Source organism: Ziziphus jujuba, chromosome 11, assembly GCF_031755915.1.
Source record: "Ziziphus jujuba cultivar Dongzao chromosome 11, ASM3175591v1".
NCBI lineage: Eukaryota > Viridiplantae > Streptophyta > Magnoliopsida > Rosales > Rhamnaceae > Ziziphus > Ziziphus jujuba.
Window position 1 is genome coordinate 26,015,001 of NC_083389.1, and position 12,500 is coordinate 26,027,500.

The 12,500-nt window shown below is 33.9% G+C and overlaps 1 non-coding gene and 1 pseudogene across 1 annotated transcript; both read left to right on the plus strand.

The window, feature by feature from the left end:
- Positions 1-549, plus strand: part of LOC125420038 (photosystem I P700 chlorophyll a apoprotein A2-like) — a 1,549-nt pseudogene extending 1,000 nt beyond the window's left edge.
- Positions 550-1,600: 1,051 nt separating this feature from the next.
- Positions 1,601-1,674, plus strand: TRNAM-CAU (transfer RNA methionine (anticodon CAU)). Its single transcript has one exon. It is a non-coding gene; the product is annotated as a tRNA-Met (tRNA).
- Positions 1,675-12,500: the final 10,826 nt, after the last annotated feature.

Sequence of the window (12,500 nt, forward strand, 5' to 3'; positions counted from 1 at the left end):
TCCGGAACATAATGAGGATAATGTATTGGCAAGACTGTTAGACCATAAAGAAGCCATTATATCCCATTTAAGTTGGGCCAGCCTCTTTCTGGGGTTCCATACTTTAGGACTTTATGTTCATAATGATGTCATGCTTGCTTTTGGTACTCCGGAGAAACAAATCTTGATCGAACCTATATTTGCCCAATGGATATAATCGGCTCATGGTAATACTTCATATGGGTTCGATGTACTTTTATCTTCAACGAATGGTCCCGCGTTCAATGCAAGTCGAAGCATATGGTTGCCTGGTTGGTTAAATGCTGTTAATGAGAATAGCAATTCACTATTCTTAACAATAGGACCCGGAGACTTCTTGGTTCATCATGCTATTGCTTTAGGTCTATATACAACTACACTGATCTTAGTAAAAGGGGCTTTAGATGCATGTGGTTCCAATTAATGCCAGACAAAAAGGATTTTGGTTATAGTTGTCCTTGCGACGGTCCAGGACGAGGTGGTACTTGTGATATTTTGGCTTGGGACGCATTTTATTTGGCGGTTTTCTAGATGTTAAATACCATTGGATGGGTGACTTTTATTGGCATTGGAAGCACATCACATTATGGCAGGGTAACATTTCACAATTTAATGAGTCTTCCACTTATTTGATGGGATGGTTAAGAGATTATTTATGGTTAAACTCTTCACAACTTATCAATGGATATAACCCTTTTGGTATGAATAGTTTATCAGTTTGGGTGTGGATTATTTATTTGGACATCTTGTTTGGGCTACTGTATGTTCTTAATTTCCTGGCGTGGATATTGGCAGGAATTGATTGAAACTTTAGCATGGGCTCATGAATGAACACCTTTGGCTAATTTGATTCGATGGAGAGATAAACCGGTGGCTCTTTCCATTGTGCAAGCAAGATTGGTCCGGTTAGCCCACTTTTCTGTAGGTTATATATTCACTTATGTGGCTTTCTTGATTGCCTCTACATCAGGTAAATTTGGTTAATTCTTTTTTTTATGTGTTGTATTATCCTCGATAATATCATTTCTTTCGGTGGATAAGGGGGACTGCCTTCTTATATTTCTACGTCTAGGATCTGACTTGTATCATTAAAACTAAACTAATAGGAATTGAACCATTATGGAAAGAAAAAGTTTGATTCAGAGGGAGAAGAAGAGGCAAAAATGGGAACAAAAATATCATTTGATTCGTCGATCCTCAAAAAAAGAAATAAGCAAGTTCCGTCGTTGAGTGAAAAATGGGAACATCATGGAAAGTTACAATCCCCACCCCGTAATAGTGCACCTACATGCCTTCATCAACGTTGTTTTTTGACTGGAAGACCGAGAGCTAGATATCAAGACTTCAGTCTATCCGGACACATATTTCGTGAAATGGTTTATGCATGTTTGTTGCCCAGAGCAACAAGATCAAGGTTGTAAAGATTAAACTATCTCTTTGTTTTTATATTCATTTCTATGATCGATGATCATAGAGGGCCCCTTTGCCATTATGTATAAATGGGCTATCCTATTTGTGCAGATATGGTTGAAGGACTCATTCAATCCTTGTTTGCCCATTAGTTTCCCACTCGTCTTTTCATCGTGGGGTAGAGCAGCTTGGTAGCTCGCAAGGCTCATAACCTTGAGGTCATGGGTTCAAATCCCGTCTCCGCAACAGTTTTTTGACAAAAAATTTTAGGTTTGGTTTTGTTAATTTGTTAACTAGTAATTAATTACCTTTTTCTTTCGGAAAGGGAGAAAAAGAAGGAGGGATAGAACCAACATACTATTGTGATCAACTTTACTTAATCCTTTATTCTATTAACTTAAATACATTAATAACTTAAATACATTAAGTTATTATTCCGGGCGGATAGCAGGAATCGAACCCGCATCTTCTCCTTGGCAAAGAGAAATTTTACCATTCGACTATATCCGCATCTTTTTTTCGTTCCTGATACGAAATGTATAGATTATATTGGAGCATAGCTAGGCCAAATACTCTCTTTCATTTTTATATTTTATGTTATTTATAGTATATATAATTATATATATAATATAATTTTATATAATTTTAAAATTTATTATATTATGATATATTGTGAATAAAAAAATAAATAACCTTTTTTTTCGTTTATATATCTTATATTTTATTTCAATATAATATTTGTTTATATAATATTTGTTTATATAGTTTATATATAGTTTATAATACATATTTATTTCATATTTATATAAATATAAACAAAATTTACAAAACAAATACACAAATACAATAAGTTTGACCCCTCCCTCTAATTTTTAGAATTTTTTTCTTTATTTTTATTTTATTTTTGGGGCTTATATGGAATTTTAATGTGTCTCACAACCTGAAAGAATTTGGGGAGGGGTCAGTTGTAGATCTAAAGCGAATAGGTTCAAGAGATGAGAGAATTGAGGATACCCACCAGAAAGACTAATCCAATCCATAATGATGTACCGGAAAATACAACGTTTTTGTTACCCGCCCAACCATCAGGAGAAGCAAATACAACGGGTACACTAATCAGTAAGATTGATGAAGTAGCAATTAATGCAAAAACAGCCAATTGGAAAGCAATAGTCATGTTTCTAATCCTCCAATCTACCAACAAAAGAATTATACTATTTGATCTCTTTATCAGCCAAAAAATTGTTAAAAAAAAATGCATCATAGAAGTATTTTACCATGACTCCATTATTGATTCTATATGACTTATTACCGACTTTTACCACTTTTTTTTTATTAAGGCATAGAATCGAGGGTGGTTTTTTTTAGTTTACAAAGGGGCATGTTGGATCATGCATCTATATATATATAGACAGATCCCCAGATATATTTCTCCTGTTCCATCAGCTAATCTTCTTCTTGAATCCTGTTGGGAAAATTAATAAAAAGAAGAATTTGTATGTGTCTTAAACTACTACAGTATCATATATTTTATTACTTTCTATTTTACTCTTTCATTTTCTTTTAATAAACTTCTTATTCTATTTATTTTATTCTATTATTTATATTTAATTAAATTAATAGGGTATTGAATTTAATAATAGGAGACTATAAATAAAAGTCTTTTTCTTGCATCCATTTCCATCCGATTATGGGAACAAAAATATTGTATGTATCCATATGGATGGAAATATTTGTTACATGAAACCACGATCTGATAGATATCTATCTAAGTATCTAAAATATAATAAAATAGAAAGTGATCTTGTCTTGTGTGCTGGAATCAAAGAAAGCTTTTTTAGACGCCTCTTATGTATGTTGTGCTTGAAATAAATCTTTCACTGTAAAGTAAGGGAATGGCATTCCTATACAACATCTAGAAACAAGAAGATTTAATCAGAAATATCGACAGATTCCCAAGTAGTACAAAGAAATATGAAAATGAAAAAAAAAAAAAAGGATCCACTGTTCCAATTTTATCTTTAATCGAATTCTAATATCAGAATAGTGGATATAGTTATGATTCAATGGGTTAGGTCCACTTACTTTTTCTTTTGTTGATTTCTAATTGATTTGATTGGAATAATAGAATAAAGTAATAGGAATATTTGGAGATTCAAGTAGACAACTTAGCATTATTCATTATAAAGTTATCATTATAATATTGATAACAATATAATAAACAGAATAACAAATGTTCAACTTTATAACTATAATTACTAGAAATTACTACACTTCATTAGTATTTAATAGAATTTAAATATAAAAATTAATTATATTACAATTACATTTTATGGTTTGTTACTTTTTTATTACAAATGGCAACAATATCTCTATAAATATGAATATTGTCGTTGGAGTTTTATGAAAAAACCAAAGCCCCTTATTGGATTTGAAACGATGACTTATGCCTTACCACGGCGTTACTCTACCACTGAGTTAAAAGGGCCCGTTTACTTCAACTCCTGAATAAGTCGCTAGTTACTATGAGTTTAGTGTATATACTTATTATATGTTATATGTCTATAGACATATCTTTATGTTTGTACATTATAATCTATGTAATAGATATATCTTAGATGCATAGTTGGTCATTTAGGAATGCTCAATTTGATTTACCTAGTGAGTATAGAATATACTAGTAAGTGTAGGTAAAAAATGGTTTATTTATATTGGATTTGATAAATATCAATGCAATGAATTGTTTTTAGACCGGCCGACCCTAATTTCTTTTCATTATAACGAAATTCATTTGATTGATACATGTACCTACCAATTCAACATAACTTCAAAATATTTTATTGAAGCAATTGTTGATAAAGAGATTCGGCCTGTCCTCTGAACCAAAAAAAAATTAGAGAAAAAAATTCAATAACTTATCTTTTTTTATTTGAATTTCCTGTCTTAGTGTGAGGTAGAAATATGCCCGCCTAATCTTAACAATGAGTGAATCGATGAATGAAAGCGTAAGAATAGGGTTTAATCCCCTTTTCTGGTAGACCAATTACTCACCGAAAAGTGCTATCCTTTATATTGAGTCATACCATTCCCATTCTATTATATTGCATATTGACAATTTCAAAAATCTATTCATACTATGAGCATAGTATGATGGTGGTTGGGCAAGTATGCCCCCATTGTCTGGTGATTCAGGACATCTCTCTTTCAAGGAGGCAGCGGGGATTTGACTTCCCCTGGGGGTAGGGTACTATGAAAGGAACTTGATCATAGACTATTAATAAGCATGAAATTGCTTCTTCCTATCCTGCGTCAATGATACAAACCTAGGACGACCTGCTCCTAAACCCGTATTATATTAGCCCGGATCTTTAATTAAGTTCAAGTTCTAATGGAATGGACCTCAACCCCTAACCAACCTGTGGTTAGAAACCTTGGTATAATGTAGACGCCACAATAGGGGATGGAAAACCTATTGATAAGTCAAGCTAAAACAACCAATTCTCTAATGGTGTTTTAGGTGTTCTCAAAGAACAAAGAGATAATTAATCTCACAAGTATTTTCTTAATCAAATCAAAGTTGTTTTTTTCTTATTGATAACTAAGGCTTTAAATAGGCTACAAAGCCACGAAATAAAACCTAGAACATAAAGAAAACCGGCCACCACACATACAGAAACCTAGTTGGCCGAAACTATACTTCCTTTCCTAATCTAAGTTTGTAAATTAGGAATTAATTAATTCACAATGGAAAGAATAAAATAAAAACCTTCCTAAAGTTATTTGTCCAAAAAATAAATAAATAAAAGCCAAAAAGTAATGGTAGTTTCCTAAAACAAAAAGTAAAAACAAATTAGGAAACTAAAAATGCTAGCCTTTTGATCAAGTTGACTTTGATCAATCTTTGACCTCTTTGAGCTCCAAATCAGCTCCTAGATGCTTTTTAGGATGCCAAATAAGCTGAATATGAAGTCCCACACGTTGCCCATGCTTGGAAAAATAAGAAAAGGCTAATACAGTAAAATACAGTAAAGCCAGCAAGCAATACAGCAAATTCGGCCAAATTGTTGATGCTGTCCGTACAAGCCCTTTTTGATTGCATTTGAGGCTGTTTTAAATTGATTCCATGACCTATTAGGCATATGTATTGAACCCATAAATTATTGGAACCATTTCATGCTTCCCGGACTCCAAAAATGTACCAAAACCGCCACCCGGGCCCGTTTTGGCTTCTATTGCTTGTATGAATAAAACAGGCCTTGGTTCTTTAGATATGGTCAAACCCTCTTGACTATGACTTATTCCTTGTATAAAGACAGCAAGATTGTCCTTGAACTTCTTGGCTAGGGCTCTAGTGATCAGTCCCACCTTCATCCGTAACAGATCAGCACCCCAGCGGGTTGTCAGTTGTACGGGTTCGGGCGGATTCGCATCATTCCCCTCCTTTTGAAAAGGATTTGTCCTCAAATCGAAGTCATCACCTACAGCAAAAGGAGACAAATCAGCAACATTGAAGGTAGTACTAGCATTATACTCACCCGGTAGATCAAGTTTGTAGGCATTGTTGTTTATCCTCTCCAAAACTTGAAAAGGTCCATCACCCCTTGGCATGAGTTTCGATTTCCTTTGTTCGGGAAATCTTTCCTTTTGTAAGTGCAACCAAATCAATTCTCCTGGGTCAAACACTATTACAACAAAATCTAGAAATACATGCTCATCTTTGTAAAAATCACATTTTTCAATGTTAGCAAACAATCTTTCCTTTCTAAGAACTTGCAAAACTTGCCTAAGTTGATCTACATGGTCATCCAAATTTCGGCTATATATTAGAATGTCATCAAAATAAACAACCACAAATTTACCAATAAATTGATACATTATATGATTCATAAGCCTCATGAAAGTACTAGGTGCATTGGATAATCCAAAAGGCATAACTAACCATTCATATAGCCCATATTTAGTTTTAAATGCGGTTTTCCGTTCATCACCTTCTTTCATTCTAATTTGATGATAACCACTCCTAAGATCAATTTTAGTAAACATGCAAGCACCATGCAACTCATCAAGCATATCATCTAACCTAGGAATGGGATGTCTATATTTAATGGTGATGTTATTTATAGCCCTACAATCATCCAACAAAACAGGTACAATACATGGACTTAAACTCTCACGAATATAACCTTTGTCAAGTAAATCACTTACCTGTTTTTGCAACTCCTTTGTTTCTTCCGGATTGCTCCTATAAGCTGGTCTATTTGGTATGTCAGCCCCTAGAACAAAGTCAATTTGATGTTCTATCCCTCGAATAGGTGGTAGTCCACTTGGAATTTCATTTGGGAAGACATCTCCAAATTCCTTCAGAAGAGAAATCATTGAACTTGGCAATTCAAGTTCTTCAAAGTTAGTTTGATCATTAAAATAATTTTCTTTATAAATCATGACCAAAAAAGGTTTCTTACACTCAATAACCTTATTAATATCCCCTAAACTCAAATAAAAGTTGCTACTTAACTTTTCTTTTCTTTCTTTTTCTTTTTTTCCCTTGGATTGGCGCAACCCTTCGGATTTCTCTTCCTTCTCCAAGCCCTCGGGTTTGCCACTTTCTTTACCCTCTCTTTTGGTTTTCCCTTGATCTTTCCACTCAATATGAGCCTTAGAAACCTTACCTTAATCAGTAACCTCAATCTTACCTCCTCGAAAGGATGGTGAAGCCGTTGGTGCCATACTTGCTTTTTCCTTGAGCTTTTCGGCTTCTCTCCTTTGTTGCATTTGTAATTGGTCTTTGTAAACCTCTTTAGGAGATAATGGTTCCAGCTTAACCTTCTTCCCTTTAAACCTCAAAACAATACTATTTTCTCGACCAAAATGAGTAGCATCTTTATCAAATTGCCATGGCCTACCTAGTAGTATATGTCCAGCAATCATGGGTACAATATCAAATAAAACTACATCCTCATATCTACCTATACTAAATTTTACTTTGGCTTGTTTGTTTACTTTCATCTCACCACTATCATTAAGCCATTGTAATCTATATGGTTCAGGATGTTTTATTGTTCTTAAGCCCAATTTATCAACTACAAGGTTCCTTATTACATTAGTACAACTTCTACTATCAATAATCATACTACAAATCTTACCTTGAATTTCACATCGGGTGTGGAAGATGTTCTCTCTTTGAATTTCATCCTCATCTTTGTATTCAGCAAGTACTCTCCTAGAAAGCAAGTTTAATTCAGTATTGGATGCTTGCAAGGTTTCGGGTTCATCCTCCAAGTCCTCCTCCTCTTGCTTGGCTTCATCCTCACTTTCTTCACTTTCCGATTCTAGCTCGTCATTGCCCTTTAATACCATGATTATTCTGTTCGGGCATTGGCTAGCGATGTGTCCTCCTCCCTGGCACTTAAAACATACAACATCATGAGTTCTAGAAGGTTTAGGATCTAATTTTACCTCATTCTTTGGTGCTTGGAAAGATTTGGTTCTAGTCTCCTTCCTTAGCCAATTTGAACTTTCTTCTTTGGCTTTCGACTTTGGCTTGCTTTCATAGATGGGATTGTTCCTCCAGCCACTTGAATTGGACCTTCCACTATTGGAAACACCTCCAAACCATGATCTTACACCCCTCCTCTTGAATTGATGCTCTAATTTAATAGCCACATGCAACATCTCCTCCAATTCCACATATTGTTGCAATTCTAGTTGATTGGCTATTTCACGATTCAAACCACCAAGAAACCTTGCCATGGTTGCTTCCCTATCTTCATTCAAGTTCAATCTCATCATAAGCATCTCCATCTCCTTGTAATAATCCTCAACGGATCCATGTCCTTGAGATAAAGATTGAAGTCTTTGATGCAGCAACCTATGATAGTGTGATGGTACGAATCGCTTCCGCACCTTCCTTAAAGTCTCCACCGAATGGCTCCTCATCAAATTCCTCTCTCGGTCTCTCGTGACCTCCTCGTCCTCGGCCTCGTCCTCCATGGAATTCTTGCCTATTTCTTGTGTTCAGAATTCCTTGGGAAACTTCTAGCCTTCCCATCCTTTGATTCACATGCTCAACTTGAGCACCAACCCGCTGTATTGACTCCAAAACAGCTCTCATGTCCACTTGGTCTCCGCTCCCGGTAGCTCGGGCATCGCCATGGAATGCTACGGACTCCTCCTCATTAATCCTCAAGGGTGGCTTTCCTATCCTCATTCTTGATTCTGTCATGTTAGTATAATAATGCAATAGAAATAAAATAGGACCTTACAATTTCACTCCCTTACGTGTTTCACTCAAATGAGGGCTCGACACTCGTGTTTGCACACTTATTTCGGCTTTTACCCTCTTTTAAGCTCACACACTCTTGCCTTTTTTCAACTCAATGATTTATCTCAATGTTCTAATTAAAACACCCACAAAACAGCAATTAGATCACTAGTATGTTTTAATTAAATTTATCAACAAAACAGTAAGCAAAAATAAACAAATACCGAACGGAATGAAAATGCCTATTTTCGGCTTTTCTAGACAAAATAAAGCAAATTAATGAGAAAACTTTGGAATTTTGAAGAACTGGACCAGATGGTAATATATTATGAGTTCATGAATAATATTCTAGAAAAAGAAATTCAAATACGAACAAGAATCAAAGAGAACAAATATATAGAAAAGTTGTTGGTTGTTGTTCTTTGTAATTCAAGTTTTTGTATCAAATCCTTTAACTAATTTTAATCCAAATAATTTAGCACTCAAACTCAAATATCCAGCAGCAAAAATAACTCTCCAGAAACTCCAAATATGGAATAAATAATCAACAAAGGAGCAGTTACAAGAAATTTCCAGCAACAAACATCAACACCAACTTTCAACAAACCAATATATATATATATATTTTTTATATTCGGCTTTCTTCTTCTTCTTCTTTTTCTTTTTTTTTTTCACTCACTGAATATCAAACACAACTGCAGTAGTAAGAATAAACAACAAATTTGTAATTCCAACTCCAAAAATTCACCAAACCCGTGACCTCCAAATAAACACAAAAGTGCAGTTTTTTTTTTTTTTTTAATATCTGTTCGAATTTTCTTTTCTTTTCTTTTTTTTTTTTTTGAATATATGAATGCAAATATTGAAGACTAAAACATCAAAGAAAAATAAAAAATAACCAAATTAAAAGAACAATGATGAAAGACAACCAACAAACTAGGAAACAAAAATACGATAAAACTAGGAAATCCTAATTCAACTAGGAATGAATTTTTTATTTATTTTTTATTTTTAAGATGCAGAACGTGTATGGGATGGATGCAACCTTAACCTAATGCTAAAATTGTAGAATAACACAAAAACAAATAAAGCAAATAAAGATAGATCAAACCTGAACAAAATTTAGCTCTGATACCAAATGATACGAACCTAGGACGACCTGCTTCTAAACCCGTATTATATTAGCCCGGATCTTTAATTAAGTTCAAGTTCTAATAGAATGGACCTCAACCCCTAACCAACCTGTGGTTAGAAACCTTGGTATAATGTAGACGCCACAATAGGGGATGGAAAACCTATTGATAAGTCAAGCTAAAACAACCAATTCTCTAATGGTGTTTTAGGTGTTCTCAAAGAACAAAAACATAATTAATCTCACAAGTATTTTCTTAATCAAATCAAAGTTGTTTTTTTTTCTTATTGATAACTAAGCCTTTAAATAGGCTACAAAGCCATGAAATAAAACCCTAGAACATAAAGAAAACCGGCCACCACACATAAAGAAACCTAGTTGGCCGAAACTATACTTCCTTTCCTAATCTAAATTTGATTAATTAATTCCTTTATATTAAATTAGGAATTAATTAATTCACAATGGAAAGAATAAAATAAAAACCTTCCTAAAGTTATTTGTCCAGAAAATAAATAAATAAAAGCCAAAAAGTAATGGTAGTTTCCTAAAACAAAAAGTAAAAACAAATTAGGAAACTAAAAATGCTAGCCTTTTGATCAAGTTGACTTTGATCAATCTTTGACCTCTTTGAGCTCCAAATCAGCTTCTAGATGCTTTTTAGGATGCCAAATAAGCTGAATATGAAGTCCCACACGTTGCCCATGCTTGGAAAAATAAGAAAAGGCTAATACAGTAAAATACAGTAAAGCCAGCAAGCAATACAACAAATTCGGCCAAATTGTTGATGCTGTCCGTACAAGCCCTTCTTGATTTCATTTGAGGCTGCTTTCACTTGATTCCATGACCTCTTAGGCATATGTATTGAACCCATAAAGCATTGGAACCATTTCATGCTTCCCGGACTCCAAAAATGTACCAAAACCGCCACCTGTTTTGGCTTCTATTGCTTGTATGAATAAAATAGGCCTTGGTTCTTTAGATATGGCCAACCCCTCTTGACTATGACTTATTCCTTGTATAAAGACAGCAATATTTTCCTAACTTCTTGGCTAGGGCTCTAGTGATCGGTCCCACCTTCATCCGTAACGGATCGACACCCGAGCGGGTTGTTGGTTGTACGGGTTCGGGCGAATTCGCATCAGTCGATGCCCGAGCGGTTAATGGGGATGGACTATAAATTTGTTGGCAATATGTCTACACTGGTTCAAATCCAGCTCGGCCCAATAATTCACCAATCCGCCATGACATAACCCATTTGTTGTTTTCCCAAAATGCTCGATCCCAATAGGAAAAAAGTAAAATTTTTTGATATATCTCTACCACTATTTAGTTACTCTATTTAATTTTTTTTTCCAACAAATTCTAATTTTTCTAATGATCTAGATTCATATCAGGATCAGTAAGTGTAAAGGCTAAGTACAAGAGTAAAATAAAGAAAAGTGAACTTTTTCATTGAAAGATTGATTATCCAATTGATTTGGCAATAACAAAAAGATTATTAGTAATCCACGCCACTTTCGCTAAAGCGCATATCCATATGGATAGAAATATATCACTTGCTTCTCTGTTCCAAGATGACAGTTCTAATAGAAAATCTAAATCGAAAGGGTTTGAATGAAATCACTAAGAATAGGTATACTGTACACTTTATTTTATTATGTTATTTCCCTAGGATTGTAGTTCAATTGGTCAAAGCACCACCTTGTCAAGGCGGAAGCTAGGAGCTCGAGCCCCGTCAGTCCCAACGGATCCAAATCCAATAAAATAACAAAAATACATCAATTCATCTCTCCATTTTTCTGTGAAAGGGAGTACAAATAGCCGAATTTCATTCCCAACTAGATCCCTGTTTTTTTTCATTTCAATTGTTTGTTTGGTTTGGTTAAAAACAACGGTAATGTAAGTGTAAAGGCTGTTAGATGATACTTCATCAGAGGATTGCACAAGGATCAGATGATTGTACAAGGAAGGCGGTAAGTTATAGAAAAAAAGAATGGAAAAGAATGATAAATCAAAATTTCAATTTGAAAATGAAATTAATTTAAAGGAATTTTTTATTGGATCAGGAATCAACCTTTGAAGTTCGTATGGATAAAAGATCTTCCTATGTTATACTATTCAATTCTTGATGATGAATCGATTTGATAGCTCAGATATTGTTATTCACGATATTGATCTGATTCAATTACATCGAGACGTAATTCATCCCATTGAATTTACAGATGAAAGACTTATCATCTCTATGGGATTAAATCCCGAGTTATTTCCAATTAAAGAAAAATGAAACGATGAAATTATGGAAGTCAATATTCTTGCATTTATTGCTACTGTACTATTCATTCTAGTTCCTACTGCTTTTTTACTTATAATATACATAAAAACAATAAGTCAGAGCGATTAATTTGAATTAAACTTGACTTTTTAGTTCTTATTAATGATTGAAGAAAAGAAATAAAACGAAAAAGATTCCAATTTCTCGTATTAAAGAATGAAATGAACAAAATAGAATCAGCAGTATTCTATGAGAGACGATAGTATGGTAGAAAGAAAGATTCATATTTTTCTTTCTACCATACTGTCTAGTATTGTCATTGTACTATATAAAGTTTACTATTTGAAGATACAGGTTAATTTAATATATATCAATCTACATTATTATCTTCATATATATATAGATAT